The 17517-nt window shown below is 38.3% G+C and overlaps 1 protein-coding gene across 1 annotated transcript in view; it reads right to left on the bottom strand.

Moving 5' to 3' along the window:
- Nucleotides 1-17517, bottom strand: part of LOC145672652 (32 kDa beta-galactoside-binding lectin-like) — a 380765-nt gene that overhangs the window by 76414 nt on the left and 286834 nt on the right. The window lies entirely within an intron of this gene.

The following is a 17517-nucleotide window of genomic DNA, read 5'->3' as shown; positions in this document are numbered from 1 at the left end:
TCCAAATCGTATGAAAAGGAGACTTCATACATCGCTATATTTTGTATGTACTATGTTTCGTATTTATTTAATCACTTTGTACCTTTCTCTAGTGTTGACAAGGCCGCAAGTGTCAATCGAATAATTTAGTGTTTCACTCATGTAACCTTGTGACTAACGTACGTCCTGTCGGTATATATATGTTACTGGGTTCGGTTAGCGACAAACAATTTTTAGTGTTAAACAAATACAAAAATCTACACGCAATGAGATACGATGATCTCTGCCTCATAGACAATACCAAGCAACTAACGGTACTGAGTGTGGTTGACTTTACTAGTGGTATTATCTGGCTAAAATCAATGTTCCGAGAGCTATACTTCTTTTTGTGCTCTGAATGCAAACTTTGATATAACCGTTTTAAATTATTGTACATCTATCTATCTATATAGCTATATCTATATCTATATATGTATATAATTGTAAACTAGAAACTTCCAAGTAATTCTGAGAATCATCGCTCTTTCTTTAAATAATGTATGAGACTATTACACTGCTCGTTACTTAAAATGTTGAACTAAGAAGGATACATCCAGGAAAGTCCAAATTTGCAGAATGTGTAGAGCAGGGAAGGATAAATATGTTTGGTCGATGGCTGCACAGCTTCTCATACCTGTGAACTCCGCCAGCTACAGTTGATGAGCTGTGGCATTGGATCGTAAGACGCATGGCTTACCATACCAGAAGAGAACATCCTCTCGATGTCTCGCTGTGTTACAGTCGTTCTGGTTGTCAATGTTGGGTCAGTTCTGCTCTGCTATCACCACGTTGTCACACAGCGAATACAGCGGTAAGTTTAACCCTTAACGTAGCAAGCCTAAGTCGTCAAAGTTGTTTACCAAGCTGGAGTCTTCTGGGGACCCCAAGTATTATTTTAATTTCTCAACATAGTATTGCAGAGGGTTACTCCAACTATTATTTTTTGGATGTCTAGAAGCATACTTAAGTTAAATGAACATTGTTGACGTCAAATATTATGTATATTTGAACACTATTCAGTTCTTCATACAATTTCATACTTGTGTGTTCGTAAATCTGAAACACAGGTTTAACAATGAAGTTTTTACATTTTGAAGTGTGTTTTTATTTTTTGTATTTTTTAAAGAAACGCATCGTTGATCTAATCATGTAATTGATATCTCAAAGGGTAGCAGGATACATATAAAAATCGAGAATAAATTGATTCTTATAATTGCGGCAGTATCACCAAATATCACTCTCTGGGGTCCCTAGAGTACCCCGCTTGGTATGTTAAGGGTTAAGCATATTCGACACTTACTATTAGATATCGGCTTGGGAACTTTGGCGTAGCTACCCTGTCTCCTTGAAGTTGCATTTTTAATGGGGAGTACTGTTTAGGAATCATCTTGTGAGGGAAAACGTTTTCAGCTGACACCATGTTTTTAATTATAGCTTCATTTAAAAAATAACTTATCTGTTAATTAAAATGTTCAGAGAAGTTATTTCTGGAAAATCCTATTCACGCCTCTTGTGGTAACAACTTCTGCATTTTGGAAGAGGATATTATTAAGGAAAAGAATGAGGTAAAGTCGTCTGTATATAGTACACACGGAAAAGAAAGTATTTGACAGTTGACAAATTTTCTTTTGCCAATAGCTCGGCAACAAATTAATTAATTTGGATCTTTTTGTTGTTATTCTTCGAATAGTTATAACTTGACAACCTGCCAAAGTCGGTACTCTGATAGGTTAATTTATTGTTGAGTTTTTAGGAAAACAAATTTTGTCAACTGAAGAATATTTTCTTTCGTGACTGTACAAGCAATGGATGATAACGGCTTAATAAATGACTGTACGTAAGTCTTTTTTGAGTTTGAACATAGGATTGTACATGGCTGTGAATTTTGCATTATTATTGAAGTGCTGCAACTAAGTTATTGCAAAAGGTATGATAAATTCTTACAGTAATATTGTCACATATTGATTTACTCTGTATGAAAACTAAAATAGTTTAACATATGGTTACCCTCCTTTGTGCCAATAATTTTAAAATTAACTCTTGTGCCACTTTTCAACACTTGGCTTTGCAGTAGCTTTCCAAAGAATTAGCAGGAAGTCCAAACTTACACCCTGCAGATAAATACATTTCTCTGGACAGTTTCACTGCTCCAAACTAAAATTTGAAAAGTGTAGTATTTTTAATTTTATTATTATTGGCACAAAGGAGATCAACCATATTTTAAGCTATTTTTGTTTCCATACAGAGAAAAACAATATGTGGCAACATTACAGTAAGAATGTATCATGCATTTCTCAGTATGTTGCAGCACTTCAATAATGGTGCACTATACGTACAATCTAGATCCTGAATATGTCCAATTCATATATTACAACAAGGCAATACGTATGCGATACAGGTAAAATCCGTATATTTCATATGGACAATCTACAAGCTACATACATCCAGTCCATACATTACATATGGCCAGCCTGTACGCGACATACGTGTAATCTATATGCCGCATGCAGACAGTCTGTAAGCTGCATATGTGCACTCTGTATGGTGCATACGGATATTCTGTATGCTGTATCGGGACAAGCTGTGTGCGACATAAGGAAAATCTGTATAATACATAGGTACAATACGTACACTGTATCTAGTCGTACGTATGGGGCACAAGTACAATATAGATGCTGTCTCGGGGTTGAACGCAAGAAACATACGTACAGAACGTATATTGCATACTTCTTGAAATTACGCTCCGTCCTGATAGTCAGTGAGTGTCGTCATTATTAACCCACATGCTACATACGATCCTGACGTCACAAAGCTAGATATTACCTCCGTATATACTTGTTACTGTAGATGACGTCACATGAATGACGTCATTGCACTTATGTAGACAGTACGTATAATACATACTTTTTCAGCTATACGTTTGCTGCAGGATGCTATATACGGTTGTACGTTAAGTCCAGAAACTACAGGAATTACGAATGTAACCTACGTTTTTAAGTATGCCACCTACATTTTTTTTTCTCAGTGTAGGTTGCTTCAAGAACAGAGGAAAAAATATTTCTGTTACGATTTTGATTCTTCTGAAGAAAATGTTCTAGAAGCATTTCATAGATTAGGCTTCCCAGAAAGTTTTACATCTTAAGATGGAAAATTGATAAAAAAGTTCATATTCACGTATATTTACAAGGTAAACCATTTACAAGGTAAACTCCGGTGGTTGATGTTTACTGAAAAAGACGTTCAAAGTTAACAGAGACGCAGTGAACAGAGAAGGATTTGCCTTTAACTAAAATACAGTATCCGATAATTTCGTCAATGCAACTTACAGTGCTTCCTAGATAATTAAAGATTTGCTTTTCTCATAGGTATCCATAGGCTACATTTCTCTGATTCAGTTCTTTTTGTTTGTAAACGTTGTACATCTGTAGTCCTTTTCAGACATTCCTATATTCTCGTTCTGGATAAACTCCGAAAACAAAAACACTTTTGTTGAGATATTAACTAGTCCTTTTTCTTCAAAAGTTATGGGATTTGTCACTATCAAAAGACATGCAATAACATGATTATGTTTTGCGACCTATTTTCATCCGTCATACCCAACATTTCTCTAACTTCTGTGAATATCCTAGAAATTCCAGAAGAAGCTAAGGAAAAACGTATTAGAGATAGTTATCGTTGAGTGGTTGTTTACCACACCTCCAAGTACTTTCGTTGGTTCGGTTTCTAGTTCGAAAACTTCATCTGTTTCTAAAGAACAAAATGGGATTTCGTGTTGTTAAAAACAAGTATTCACGAGTAAGCTGATACAAAAATTATTTTACACTGTTTACATGTATTGGCCCTTACGTCTAACCTCTACATCTATTCAATTCATACAGACGTGTTTGTTCCGTTATTGTGGTAGATATAGTTGCTTTTACCAAAGTGTTTGTGACCGGAACTGGGGCTAATAGGAAGTCAATAGAACTTAATCGTATTTACTCTTGCCTAAATCCCAACTAAGTTAAGGCATTATTAGGACTTCATTCTCTGTCTGGGTGTGACACAGTAAGTTGCTTCAAGAACAGAGTTTCTGTAATATTTTCGAATCTCATGAAGAAAATGTCCTAGAAGTATTTCATAGATTAGGCTGCTCAGAAAGTTTTACATCTTAAGATGGAAAATTGATAGAAAAGTTCATATGTCGCGTATATTTACAAGGTAAACCATTTACAGACATTGGTAATCTCCGGTAGTGCTGCTTACGAAACAAGACGTTCAAAGTCAAAATTAGCCACCAACAAAGCCAGTTCTACACCAACACATCTTAAGAACTCACTTGTAAATGATAGAGTGGTGACTGGCTAATCTTCCACACACGGATCTCCCTGACCATCTACGTTGTGATAGCAAAAGAAGGGAAGTGAATGCAGGGTTCTGACAAAAATACTTTTTTCATTTTCCCTGATTTCCAGGTGCAAGACTAACTATTTTCCCTGACCCGTGACATTTAATAAGATAATGATGTAATGATGATGAAACTATAAGAGCTAAATAAAGGCTTGGGCCAGTGATTCTCAGTCTGTGTGTTGCAAAAGATCAGTTGCTTTCCGTTTGCAACACTATACAGTAGACACAGAGCAATACAAAAGGCTAATAATAGTAGACAAGCAAACCAGCGTAAGCTAACCAAAGAATTGCTATTTCAGCTAGTGAAGGAACTCTATAAACTATTTTCAAATAATATTTCACATTAACGTTACTCTTCTTCAAAAAAAAAAAAAAAAAAAAAAAAAAAGGAAGAAATTTGCCACCTTCTCCCCAATGTGCAGCTATAATTTAAGAATTCTTTTTGAACCCTTTTCTGGGCCATGGGAAGATATCTTCCGAAAATCATAGTGTCAAAAGTGCATTATTTAGGTTGGTGGGAATAGCATTTCCCACTTGTTATCGTGCAGTAAGGCAGATCGAAAATGACTATTTTGGAGAACAAATGCCTGCTTCTGCTGACGTGTTAGTGCGCACCATCTGGCGTGTAAATAGTAAGCACTTTTTATTGATTTCTGTTTCCATACAATTCGATCCATACCCATTACCATCGGGAGGGGAGAACAAGAGGGGGTATTTGCCCTCCCCTGGAAATTGAAAAACCCCTAATGTTATGCAATTTGAGGCACTTTCGAGACAAAATTGCCTATTTTCAGGAGTTTTACCCCCTGGAAAATGTTGTCCTCCCCTGGAAAAAATCCTGCCGGCGCCCAGGTCCATACCATTCGCTTTCCATGTGCGTTCTTGTTTTCTGAAAAGAAATTTACCTAAAATACCGAAAATAGTAATTTTGGTGATGTATCCAGGAACGGCGCCAAGGGATTCAGGGGGCAACTGGCCCCAGATCTTCCCTTGTCCTCCCTTGTGTCCCCACAAAGATTTATTATTGTAATTATTATTGCACATATTGTATTAATATTGCTCATTTTTTATATGTTTTGTTTGAATTACCCCCATTCCAAGCTTGTCTTACCCCAGGGCCATCGCAACTCTCAGAACCTAGCGGCGGACCTGTTTGTTTCTGGCAACTCGTGGATGGCCAGCATGCAGTTTTCATGCAATACAGCCAGCATTGCAATGTAGCCAGCATGCAATGCAGCCAGCATGCAATATAAAAAATAATTCATTCTTCTACTGTAAGAAAAAAAACCCGCTTTAAATTAGGCTCGTGGGAAGAATACTTCCCACCCCATAATCTATGGGAAATACATAGAATAAATGGAATCCACCAACATAATTATTCATATTCGCCTGGTGGATATCTTATTTTAATAGGCATAACACAGCATCATACCTACAAAAAAACGGCCCGGAAAAGGGTTAAATGATGTCAACAAATTGCTTCTGTTAATTTCGAGAAAAATAAGATGCGCTCCTAAAAATTTAGTAAACGAAAAAACAATACTAAAATGGAACTTCTCAATATTTCTTTGGTTCGTGGGGCGGTGGCTCAGTGGTAGAGCGTTCATCCCAGTTCGTTGTGAGACGCGGTGTAGTGCACCTCGTGTATAAGCTCCGCTGCAACTTGGTTATACGTTCGCCTTGACGGCCTTTGTGTTTGATAAAATTTCAGTTGTGTGTCTGTCAGTGTACCTAACCCGGGTTTCTGCATAGTTTTGTTTAGTGAATATTAGTTGTTGTGTCACTACAATAGTTTTGTACCACTTACAATGAATGCTTTACGTAAATATACAGTTCGAATTGATCAGGCCCAGTGTAGCCAAGATACAGGCTTGGTTAACTAACGAATTGCAATTACGTTTACAAATTAAGGATATTGCAGCGATTGAACTTCATAATGAGGATTATAGTTTGTACATCAAGTTTAAATGTCAAAACCACGTGGACACTTTTCTTGGTCAGCACCCGGAAACCGTGAATTTTGAGCATGAAAATGGTACAATAAGTCAAGTACAGTTGTCCAGTGCAAGTATACAATATACCCGTGTATACATATTGGATTTCCCCATGGAAATCACTAATGATGAACTTAGTGCAGTGCTTCGTCCCTATGGACAAGTAATACATGTCACGGAAGAAATGTGATCCAGTACGTTACCATTTCCAGTTTATAATGGCAATAGACTCGTTCAAATGATTTTAGGGAAGCATATTCCCTCTAAAATTGAGGTTCGTGGGTGTCGTGCTAGTGTCATGTATCAAGATCAACCGCCTACCTCCTTTATTTATCTGGCCCCTAACCACGTCGCAAGTGCCTGTCCACGGAAAGTTAAACCCCAGGTGATATCTACTTCAGCTACCACGGAATTTAAGATGACTGAACTTTTCAGCGGTAAGATGCCGACAACTCCTAGTTAATGCCCTTTTTCACCCGATTATAGTTGCCAACGGTTTCTACTGCCCAATCAATGGTCCTAGAGAGCACCCCCTCCCCTTCGGCTCCTAATTTACAGGATGAGAGTAATTTTCCCCAGTTCCCCCTCAAAAATGGATCTCTTCAGTCAGCTTCAGAAGCAGAGTAGATTGCAGTGCCCCTCATGCCACCTCCAATATGATTCCCACTACTACAACGACCCTGACATCTGACCTCTCGCCTGACTGTAAACAGCCTGAAGTGTCTATTAACCAAGAAGCACATGTGACTCCCCCTATTGTATTAGAGCCTCTGTTACAGACAGTGCAAAGTGAAAACGTGTCAAAGAAAAGGAAAACAAAAGTATCTAATGAACGGAATGACGTAACAAGTGCTTTATCCGTATAGCCTTCTAGTGCAATGTTTTCCCTCACTCCAGCAAATGGTGAAAACAATGTTAGCCAGTGAATTCGCAAAATAACATGTTCTACGTGTTTATATCGTTCTGCGACCTTACACGTTTCAGATACGAGACCAGCAACACACTGCACAGCTCTTCTCTCTCTTTTTCTCTTTCAAGATTGATAGTTTCACGGTCTGATAGTAATTTTGACTCTAAAGTAAGATTTACGTAATAGTGACTGCGATACCAAACCTTTATTTACATTTTCTTTCTATTATATGCTGTTATATAGGTTGTTTACAAATGTGCCATCTGTTAAGAAACGTACCAGAGAGCTCATTTCCTTTCGTTTTGTTTCTGCTGTTCCTGTGCGCTATATCCGTGTCAATGCAAGAAGTTCGTAAGCCAAATGTTCGATCGTATATTACATTAAATCTGAAAGGAATTCAAAGTGATGCTAATCGCAATCTCTTACGAAGCTTTATCAACCAAATATCGACTGACTTCATTTTAGTACAAGAAGTGGCGTTTGCAAAATTTGACTTTTTACCCCAATATATTGCATATGTAAATATAGGATCAGCGCACCGGGGTACAGCTATATTATGTAAACGAGGTATAGAGATCTCAAATGTTATTTATTTGCCGTCTGGCAGGGGTATTAGCATTACTTGTGACAATATTACTATCACTAATAGTTATTCGTATTCTGGCACTAATAATCGAATACCACGGGAACAGTTTTACTCTACTGAAATCTTACCATTGTTTCTGAATGTTCCGAATAACTTGATACTTGCTGGCGATTTTAATTCTGTCTCTAGAGCAATTGATACCACTGGAAAGTTTATTACCTCCCCTGCTCTACAGCAGCTACTTTCGTCGATACCTTTCAAGGACGTCTGGATACACCACCGGCGAGATCTCCAATTCACTTTTAAAAATTCTACTATGAGCAGTCGGTTGGACCGAGTTTTGGCATCCACTAATTTAGTATCCTCCATCACTGATATTCATTTGAAATTAGTTCCGTTCAGTGATCATGCCGCAGTAATCTGGACATGTAAATTTGCGCTAGGTGTTTCTACAATCTATGGAAGTACAGCTTGGAAACTGAATACTCAATTACTTACTGACACCGACCGAAATGTTTATCTAAATGGACGTACTGGCTCCGACAACGTCACTACTACCCGACACTAAATGACTGGTGGATCAAGCATGCGAAGCCTAAAATAAGAAGTTTTTTCAAATGGCAAGGTGCTGGAAAGAAACGAGAACAGCGTGAAACCCTAGCGTATCTTTACAGAGCGGTTCATGAACTTTGGATCCTGCCCAGCTCCCCGCAAAATATGATTGCAACTTACAAAACGAAGGCATGGATAAAACAACTTCATGCTAATGATGTACGCAAATATGCTCATACCCTGCCAGACGGAGACTCTCTGCTCGATGAACACTTACATTTTATCACTATATGGCACAACATAAACGTCGTGTTGGGAAGGTGATTGACACCCTGAATCATAATAATACTAAACCTACGGCCCTCCCTGACATTCAAAAATTTTTCTTTGACCATTATACAACGTTATATGCTGCCACTATGGACCGTCCCCAAGGGTATCAAGATTATTTAAATATGTTGCTCCCACAATTATCCGCGTCTGATAATCAGACATTAATTGCACCACTAACAGAAGCGGAAATACTTCACACGCTTAAGCAATGTAATCCTACCTCATGTTCCGGGAGTGACGGTTTGTCGTACGCACTCTATCAACAGTATTGGGATATCATAGGCATGGATATGGTGACATTATATAATGAACTCTATGCTACTTCGCAATTCCTTCAAAATGATGGCCATGTTATCTTTATTCCTAAGTCTTCTGATGCCAACATTGTCACACAATATAGGCCAATCACCTTGCTCAACACCGATCTCAAATTGTTTAATAAAGTTCTAGTGCGACGCCTCAAATCAATATTTCAAGACAAAATTAGTCCATTTCAAGCTGCTCTCAATCCACATAAGAATGTTTGTTATGCGCTGACCAAGATTCGGGATGTTGTAGGTTATTTTACTTTTGATAGACAACCGGCTTGCCTGATATCCCTTGATTTTCAAAATGCATTTGATCGATTATCTCATGCCTTTCGGTTTGCTGTGCTACGAGCGTATAATTTTCCGGAAGTTTTCCTTAACTTTCTCACTCACATTTATAGCACAGCCACGGCTAAGCCTCAAATAAATGGTTTCTGTACTTCTCCCATTCCATTACAGAAAGGAGTTCGTCAGGGTTGCCCGCTCTCCATGTTTTTGTTTGGCCTCGCACTAGAACCTTTATTACACTGTTCGACAAAATTCAACTTCAAAATTTTTTGCTGCATGAAAGCAGATGTTCTTCATAATTTTCGAGCTGCTGAAAACGAATCTGATCTCAATTTTGGCCCTGCATCCTCAGATATTGAAATATCAGTTATAGTAGGTTTTGGTTAAAATTTTAAGGAAATCGCAGAAGGGCAGGTTTGAAGCCTCTCTGTTCCTTTCCTAACTATACCAGAATATCAAATGATACCTCGTTGAAAAGGGCATGGAATACACATTCCAACGGTAAACATATATTACCCATCGCGCTCAATGTGTAGAAGAAGAAGAAGAAGAAGAAGAAGAAAAATATTGAAAAAACTGGGAAAACGGGGTTTTTGAAGCAATTTAGAGAAGTTTGCAACACTGACAGTCACGCTACGCAAACATAAGCTTAGTAACCCATATTACATTCATTCAGGTGTGCTAGCTGACATTTTACCTTGACGTTTGTTATTCAACCACGACCGGAAATGCCAAGCACACTTATTACATATTGTACTAAGTACCCACTGCCTATCTTAATCAAATTTGCTGTCGAAGTATATAGTTCGTAAGTCTTCTTCGCCAAATGTATTAATTTATCCCTCTTAGCCTTAACTATGTATTCTCTACAGACATAACAAAAATTATCTGAGTGGGTAACACAATCTCGAGGCATTGTGACAGTCACAAAAACACTTACACGATAGAAAGACGTGTACAAACTCCCTGCTCCACGCTCAAACCTTCAGATAACTGAGCAACAGTAGAGTGGTGACTGGGAGGGAGGAAAAATACAATGTTGCCAGGCTTCAATAATCCACTTTTTTTCTCACAAATTGGAATATTGAATGTAATTCAAGAAATTCTGACCATGTTTCTTTTTGCCATAAAAAAGCTGAAATTTTTCAAAACAATTGTTGACAATTTACATACATGATAACTTCATTTAGCAAAATTTTGTAAACTTCTGTTCAGGTAACATCTGTTAGTATTTTATTTGAATGTATTAGGTGTTCGTTACTGAGCTTATGTGTGAGTATCGCAAGTGTAATATTGCAAACTTTTCTCAATTTCTCCAAATATTAAATTTGTCCGGTTTTTAAAAATTACTTCCGCACTATTCTACTCCCCTTCCGTTTGAGCTCTGGTCTTTTTATATAGCAAACCTAATGTATAGGGTATGGGTTGCTGAGCTTATGTTTGCGTAGCGTGACTATCAATGTTGCAAACCTTTCTAAATTTGTTTTTTTTTTTAAAAAAAACGTTTTCCCGAGTTTCTTAAATATTTTTCTTCTTCTTCTACGAATTGAGTACGATGCGTCCTAAATATCTACCGTTGGAATTTGTGTTTCGTACTCTTTCCAAAGAGGTATCATTTGTAATTCTGGGATAGTTAGGAAAGGAGTAGAGAGGCTTCAAACCTGTAGTGCTGTGATTTCCTTAAAGTTTTAACCAAAATCTACTATAACTGACATTATTTCAAAATCTGATGGTGCAGAGCAAAAATTAAGATCAGATTCGTTTTCAGCAGCTCGAAAACTATAAGGAACACTTTGTTTCATGATAGAAAATTTTTCACTGTCGAGCACTGTTATATAAGTTAACTGCATATATACAACCTGATCTGAATGACCTGCAAAATATATCAGTTACAGCCTTTGCAGACGATGTTAGCCTTAGCTGTACCACTCTACAACGGGTCTGACTTTATCGAGGGAACCAAGGCACTCGAGGGAGTAAAAATAATGATTCGAGGGAGTAGAAGGAGTAAAAATATTCACTCGAAGGACTACAAATAATCACTCGAGAGAGTCGAGCGAGTAAATATATTCACACCAGGGAGTCTAGGGAGTAAAAATATTCACTAGAGGGAGTCGAAAGAGTATAAATATTCACTCGAGGGACTAAAATAATCACTCGAGGGAGTCGAGGCAGTAAAAATAATCACTCGATGGAGTCGAGAGAGTAAAAATATTCACTCGAGGGAGTCGACGGAGTAAAAATATACAATCGAGGGAGTAAAAATAATCACTCGAGGGAGTCGAGGGAGTAAAAATATTTACTCGAGGGAATCGAGGGAGTAAAATTAATAACTTGAGGGAGTAAAAATATTTACTCCAGGGAGTCCAGGGAGTAAAAATATTCACTGGAGGGAGTCGAGGGAGTAAAAATATTCACTCGAGGGAGACGAGGGAGTAAAAATACTCCCTCGAGGGAGTCGAGGGAGTAAAAATATTCACTCAAGGGAGTCGAAGGAGTAAAAATTTTCACTCGAGAGAGTCGAGGGAGTAAAAATATTCACTCGAGGGAGTCGAGGGAGTAAAAATATTCACTCCAGGGAGTCGAGGGAGTAAAAATATTCACTCCAGGGAGTCGAGGGAGTAAAAATATTCACCCGAGGGAGTCGAGGGAGTAAAAATATTCACTCGAGGGACTAAAAATAATCACTCGAGGGAGTCGAGGGAGTAAAAATACTCACTCGAGGGAGTCGAGGGAGTAAACATACTCACTCGAGGGAGTCGAGGGAGTAAAAATATTCACTCGAGGGACCAAAAATAATCACTCGAGGGAGTCGAGGGAGTAACAATAATCACTCGAGGGAGTCAAGGGAGTAAAAATATTCACTCGAAGGACTACAAATAATCACTCGAGAGAGTCGAGCGAGTAAAAATATTCACACCAGGGAGTCTAGGGAATAAAAATATTCACTAGAAGGAGTCGAAAGAATATAAATATTCACTCGAGGGACTAAAATAATCACTCGAGGGAGTCGAGGGAGTAAAAATATTCACTCGAGGGAGTCGACGAAATAAAAATATTCAATCGAGGGAGTAAAAATAATCACTCGAGGGAGTCGAGGGAGTAAAAATATTCACTCGAGGGAGTCGAGGGAGTAAAATTAATCACTTGAGGAAGTAAAAATATTTACTCCAGGGAGTCGAGGGGGTAAAAATATTCACTGGAGGGACTAAAAATAATCACTCGAGGGAGTCGAGGGAGTAAAAATACTCACTCGAGGGAGTCGAGGGAGTAAAAACACTCACTCGAGGGAGTAACAATAATCACTCGAGAGAGTCGAAGGGGTAAAAATATTCACTGGAAGGACTAAAAATAATCACTCGAGGGAGTCGAGGGAGTAACAATAATCACTCGAGGGAGACGAGGGACTAAAAATACTCACTCGAGGGAGTAAAGGGAGTAACAATATTCACTCGAGGGAGTCGAGGGATTAAAAATATTCACTCGAGGGAGTAAAAATAATCACTCGAGGGAGTCGAGGGAGTAAAAATAATCACTTGAGGGAGTCGAGGGAGTAACAACAATCACTCGAGGGAGTCGAAGGAGTAAAAATAATCACTCGAGGGAGACGAGGGAGTAAAAATACTAACTCGAGGGAGTCGAATGAGTCGAGGGAGTAACAATATTCACTCGAGGGAGTCGAGGGATTAAAAATATTAACTCGAGGGAGTCGACGGAGTAAAAATAATCACTCGAGGGATTAAAAATATTAACTCGAGGGAGTCGAGGGAGGAAAAATATTCACTCGAGAGAGTCCAGGGAGTAAAAATATTCACTCCAGGGAGTCGAGGGAGTAAAAATATTCACACAAGGGAGTCGAGGGAGTAAAAATATTCACCCGAGGGAGTCGAGGGACTAAAAATAATCACTCGAGGGAGTCGAGGGAGTAAAAATACTCACTCGAGGGAGTCAAGGGAGTAACAATATTCACTCGAGGGAGTCGAGTTATTAAAAATATTAACTCGAGGGAGTCGAGGGAGTAAAAATAATCACTCGAGGGAGTCGAGGGAGTAAAAACACTCACTCGAGGGAGTAACAATAATCACTCGAGGGAGACCAGGGACTAAAAATAATCACTCGAGGGAGTCGAGGGAGTAAAAATACTCACTCGAGGGAGTCAAGGGAGTAACAATATTCACTCGAGGGAGCCGAGGGATTAAAAATATTAACTCGAGGGAGTCGAGGGAGTAAAAATAATCACTCGAGGGAGTCGAGGGAGTAACAATAATCACTCGAGAGAGTCGAGGAGGTAAAAATATTCACTCGAGGGACTAAAAATAATCACTCGAGGGAGTCGAGGGAGTCGAGGGAGTAACAATAATCACTCAAGGGAGTCGAGGGACTAAAAATAATCACTCGAGGGAGTCGAGGGAGTAAAAATATTCACTCGAGGGACTAAAAATAATCACTCGAGGGAGTCGAGGGAGTAACAATAATCACTCGAGTGAGTCGAGGGACTAAAAATAATCACTCGAGGGAGTCAAGGGAGTAACAGCAATCACTCGAGGGAGTCGAAGGAGTAAAAATAAGCGCTCTAGGGAGTCGATGGATTAAAAATATTCACTCGAAGGACTAAAAATAATCACTCGAGGGAGTCGAGGGAGTAACAATAATTACTCGAGAGAGTCGAGGAGGTAAAAATATTCACTCGAGGGACTAAAAATAATTACTCGAGGGAGTCGAGGGAGTCGAGGGAGTAACAATAATCACTCAAGGGAGTGGAGGGACTAAAAATAATCACTCGAGGGAGTCGAGGGAGTAAAAATATTCACTCGAGGGACTAAAAATAATTACTCGAGGGAGTCGAGGGAGTAACAATAATCACTCGAGTGAGTCGAGGGACTAAAAATAATCACTCGAGGGAGTCGAGGGAGTAACAATAATCACTCGAGGGAGTCGGGGAAGTAAAAATATTCACTCGAGTTACTAAAAATAATCACTGGAGGGAGTCGAGGGAGTAAAATTAATCACTCGAGGGAGTCGAGGGAGTAAAAATATTCACTCGAGGGAGTAAAAATATTCACTTGAGGGACTAAAGATGATCACTCGAGGGAGTCGAGGGACTAAAAATAATCACTCGAGGGAGAAAAATATTAACTCGAGGGAGTCGAGGGAGTAAAATTATTCACTCGAGGGAGTAAATATAATCACTCGAGGGAGTCTACGACGTCTAGTTTTTCACAGGTGGTCTCCTATTAGTTTACTCATTCGTTAAATGATATGATATTAGCTTAATTATTTCCCTCTGTCCGTTTGAACGATCCAATCTTTTTTTTTATATATAAGTAACTGCTGCTAAACGCATGTATGTATGGCGAACATCTCAAAATGGTGTACCCAGTTAGCAATATTCAATTGTGGCATTCTTTTGCTTTCTAAACATCTCTGATTTACTTCAGTCACGGTGGGAGTACCTGTATTTAAAATTAATAACTGGAAGACCCGTCTAATGTCCGCACCCTGCAATTTTAGTTGAAATATTGCGTAAAAATATGCAGACATCACATGGGTGTATACGGTAAATCAGAATGCAGTACATAAGATATATCCATTATTAATGTTTATATATGCTTCACGTTCATGTTTTGTTTATGTTTGTTATTGTTTGTGTGTACTGATTATATCCTTTAAGCGTATAAAAACTTGTTAAAAATTATAAAATATGTATGTGTACAGTAAAAACCAAACTGTTACCAAGTCAGCGTTTTTCATTGAAAATTTGCAAGATTTGTGTATTACAGTTTTTCTACATAAATTAATTCTATTACCTGTATAGTTTGTAACGCAAACGACTTAAATGTGTTAAATATGTAAGCCATAATATAAGCAATGTATAAATGTCGTTATATGTAGAACGAAAAAAAGAAGAGATTTTAAAAAATCAAGATGATTCTGTTGAATGAAGATGAAAAACTAACTCTGCGTTAGAGTTTATTTTATAATAATGAACATTTAACTTTCATGTATATTTTTTTAATAATAAGAAAGAGATTCATTTGTACGAGTATAATTATAAAATATATCACCTTCACTAACTCGCTCAAGATAATAGATTTATGTAATATTAAAAAATAAGAAAAAGGTAAAATTAAAATTTAATTATTCACACGTATAGAGAGACATCCATGTGACTCTTCTAATGATGAATTTCATACTGTACGAGAGAATAGCAAATTGTCTAGAATATTAGATACTCGGTAGAGATCACTTGATTACTGTTAGTGATTATGCTCTAGTACAACTTGAAAAATAGAGAAGTAAAAAAAAAAGAAAAAACCAAGTTTAGAAGATGAAAACAAAACTTAGTATTTTTAACAATAAGAATTTACCATGATTATAAATGAAGAGGGTAGTACCTTATCTATATTGGATCAAAAAAGTACATTTTGAACCCCCAAAAACCAATTAACATTGCTGGAACAAGACGGTTCTTTAGCAACATGAAGCTTAATGAAGATTATAATAATTTCTTTGCACCAGCCGTACAAATATTTTCACTTCCTCGACTCCCGCCACTAAATACTTTACTGTCTTGACTCCCTCGAGTGAACATTTTACTCCCAGGATTCCCTCAAGTGATTATCTTTACTCCCTCGACTCGCTTGACTGAATATTTTTACCCACTCGAGCTATTATTTTCACTTCCTCGACTCCCTCGAGTGAATATTTTTACTCCTTAGACTCAATCCAGTGAAAATTTTTACTCCCCTGAGTGAATAATTTTACTCCCTCGAGTGAATTTTTTCCTCCCTCGACTCCCTCGAGTTAATACTTTTACTTCCTCGAGTGAATATTATTACTAACTCTAGTAAATATTTTTACCTCCTCGACTCCTTCGAGTGAATATTTTTACTTCCTCGACTCCCTAGAGGTAATATTTTTACTCCTTCGAGTTAACATTTTTACTCCTTCGGCTACTTCAAGTGAATATTTTTACCCCCTCGACTACCTCGAGTTAATATTTGTACTCATTCGACTCCCTCGAGTGAATATTTTTACTCCCTCGACCCTCTCGAGTGAATATTTTTACTCCCTCGACTCCCTCGAGTTAATATTTTTACCCCCTCGACTCCCTCGAGTTAATATTTTTACTCCCTCGACTCCCTCGAGTGAATATTTTTACTCCCTCGACCCCCTCGAGTTAATATATTTATTCCCTCGACTCCCTCGAGTATTTTTACTCCCTCGACTCCCTCGAGTTAATATTTTTACCCCCTCGACTCCCTCGAGTTAATATTTTTACTCCCTCCACTCTGTCGGGTGAACATTTTTACTCCCTCGACTCCCTCGAGTTCATATTTTTACCCCCTCGACACCCTCCAGTTAATATTTTTACTCCCTCGACTCCCTCGAGTGAATATTTTTACTCCCTCGACCCCTTCGAATTAATATATTTACACCCTCGACTCCCTCGAGTATTTTTACTCACTCGACTCCCTCGAGTGAATACTTTTACTACCTCGAGTGAATATTTTTACTAACTCGAGTAAATATTTTTACCTTCTCGACTCCTTCGAGTGAATATTTTTACTCCCTCGACTCCCTAGAGATAATATTTTTACTCCCCCGAGTTAACATTTTTACTCCTTCGGCTACTTCAATGGAATATTTTTACCCCCTCGGCTACCTCGAGTTAATATTTCTACTCCCTCGACTCCCTCGAGTTAATATTTTTACCCCCTCGACTCCCTCGAGTTAATATTTTTACTCCCTCTACTCCCTCGAGTTAATATTTTTACCCCCTCGACTCCCTCGAGTTAATATTTTTACTCCCTTGACTCCCTCGAGTGAATATTTTTACTCAGTCCACACCCTAGAGTTAATATTTTTACTCCTTCGTGTTAATGTTTTTACTCCCTCGACTCCTTCGAGTTAATATTTTTACTCCCTCCACTCTCTCGAGTGAATATTTTTACTCCCTCGACTCCCTCGAGTGAATATTTTTACTCCCGCGACTACCTCGAGTGAATATTTTTACTCCCTCGACTCCCTCGAGTTAATATTTTTACCCCCTCGACTCCCTCGAGTTAATATTTTTACTCCCTCGAGTGAATATTTTTACTCCCTCGATCCCCTCGAGTTAATATATTTACTCCCTCG

The sequence above is a fragment of the Thermobia domestica genome, chromosome 16 (assembly GCF_964235325.1).
Source record: "Thermobia domestica chromosome 16, izTheDome1.hap1.1, whole genome shotgun sequence".
NCBI lineage: Eukaryota > Metazoa > Arthropoda > Insecta > Zygentoma > Lepismatidae > Thermobia > Thermobia domestica.
The sequence above is the reverse complement of the archived record's forward strand: the minus strand, read 5'-3'. Positions and strand labels throughout refer to the sequence as shown.